The sequence below is a fragment of the Penaeus japonicus genome, unplaced genomic scaffold, assembly GCF_977035675.1.
Source record: "Penaeus japonicus unplaced genomic scaffold, GWHDUDI00000001_assembly GWHDUDI00000018, whole genome shotgun sequence".
Lineage (NCBI taxonomy): Eukaryota > Metazoa > Arthropoda > Malacostraca > Decapoda > Penaeidae > Penaeus > Penaeus japonicus.
In genome coordinates this window covers 17,505,425-17,507,924 of record NW_028234420.1, presented here as the reverse complement: position 1 = coordinate 17,507,924, position 2,500 = coordinate 17,505,425, and positions in this window count along the sequence as shown.

The window sequence follows — 2,500 nt, the reverse complement described above, 5'->3', positions numbered from 1 at the left end:
AAGAGTGAGGAGGAGAGAGAGAGAGAGAGAGAGAGAGAGAGAGTTGAGAGAGAGAGAGAGGAGAGAGAGAGAGATGAGAAGAGAGAGAAAGAGAGATAAAGAGAGAGAGAGACAGAAGACAAAGAGTGAGAGAGAGAAGAAGACAAGAGAGAAGTGAAGCATAGAGAGAGAGAGAGAGAGAGAGTGAGTGAGTGAGAGAGAGAGAGATTTGGAAACAAAGATTTTCAAAAGAACTCTTTTGCTTGTCAGATCCAGTTCGTCTGTGCCCTTTGACATGGAGACAATTCCCCGTTTGACAAAGACAAAGAGAAACAGCAGGCGAGTGAGGGAGAGAGGGAGAGTGAGGGAGAGAGGGAGAGTGAAGGAGAGCGAAGGAGTGAGGGAGAGTGAAGGAGGAGAAGTGAGTGGAAAGAGTGAAAGGAGAAGGAGGGGAGAGTGAGGGAAGTAAATGGAGAAGCGAAGGAGTGAGGAAGTGATGAAATTATGGTGACGAAGATGAGGGAGATGTTTGGCGAGAGTAGGAAGTAATTCCGAGAGCGAAGGAGTGAGGGAGAGTAATGGAGAGCGAAGGAGTGAGGGAGAGTGTTCGAGCGAGGGAGATTGGCTGAATTGGATGATCGAGTTTTGGAGAGTGAGGAAGTATGGAGTGAGGGAGAATGATGAGTATGGAGAGTGGCATAGTGAGAATGTTTGAGTGAACGGCTGTTCCTCTCAAAACAACAAAACACCAATATTTTTTTTTTTTTTTCTTTACTTTTAATAGTGTTGTTTTTGTATTTGTTATCAAATATACTATTTATGTTAATTCTATTTACATTATTAACTGATGAATATTATAAATGTTTATATTATTAACCTTAACACCATTATCATAACGCTTTGTATTTATTTCATTAATCAGATTATCGTTCCAATGTCATGTAGTATTATTATTAACAAAACTTATTTTCGTCATCCTTATTATGCACACTAACTTTAGTTCAATTCGTTAGTATCCATCATTAAATTTCCATAACCTTTTTTGTTCTTATACTGTTTTAGTATCTACTATCCATTATTTACTATCACGCTGTCATGTATTGTTATTACTTGCGCGTATTTATTTCAACTGCATTTTAAACTATTTACTACTAATTGTTTAGTTATATTCCTCACTAAAATATTGTATATTAGTTGTTATTTGTATCATTATAATGAGTTTACGTTCATGAGTACGTTGGTATCATTACCATTGGTCTCCTTATTATAAGTATCATCATTAATGTTATCATCATTATTATTCTCACCATCATAATCATTGTCACATCACCATCATCATTATCATCATTATCTAAATTGTAATTATTATGTTTATCATCATATCACTATTATTAGCATCATTAGTAGTACTATGATATTATTATCGTTATCATTATCAAATATGTATCTTCATTATCCTTATTATCATTATTATTATCACTACTATAACTATGATCATCATCATTATTAATTGTTCATTATTATAATTATTAATTGTTCATTATTATAATCATTATTATCATTATTATCATTATTATCATTATCACTCTCACTCTCTCTCTCTCTCTCTCTCTCTCTCTCTCTCTCTCTCTCTCTCTCTCTCTCTCTCTCTCTCTCTCTCTCTCTCTCTCATTCTCTCTCTCTCTCTCTCTCTTTCTCACTCTCTCTTTTCTCTCTTTTTCTCTCTCTCTCGCTCTCTATAATCTATCTTCTATCTGCTCTCTCTAGTTCTAGTCTCTCTCTCTTCTCTCTCTCTCGATTCTCTCTCTGCTTCTACTCTCTCTCTTACTCTGACTCTCCTCTTCTCTTATCGCTCTCTCTCTCCTCTCTCTCTCTAATCTCTTTTATCTCTCTCTCTACTCTCTCTCTCTCTGTCTCTTTCCTCTCTAATCCTCTCTCTTCTTCTTCTTTCTCCTCTCTCTCTCTCTTCTCATCACTCTCTCTTTCCCTCTTTTTCTCTCCTCTCTCGCGCCTCTTATCTATCTCATATTCTCTCTCTCTCTTCTCTCTCGATCTCTCTCTCTCTCTCTCTCTCTCTCTCTCTCTCTCTCTCTCTCTCTCTCTCTCTCTCTCTCTCTCTCTCTCTCTCTCTCTCTCTCTCTCTCTCTCTCTCTCTTTCCCTCTCTCTCTCTGTCTCTCTATCTATCTCTATCTCTCTCTCTTTCCCTCTCTCTCTCTTTCTTTCTCTCTCACCCTCCTTCCCTCCATCTCTCTCTCCTTCCTGTCCCTTCCCTCTTCCTCCTCCTCCCCTCCCTCCTCACCCCTCTTCCATCTTTCCTGTCCTCTCTTTCCCTCCCACCCCTTATGGCATTCTCTTTACCCGAATACGTTCATAAGGGGAACCCAACGAGTAGTAACATATATTCATCTGGTCATTACCCTTTTCAATTAGAATCAATATGATTATGCTTAAAATATGGTTGATAATTTTTTTTTTTTTTTTTTTTTTTTTTTTTTTTTTTTTTTTTTTTTTTATTTTTTT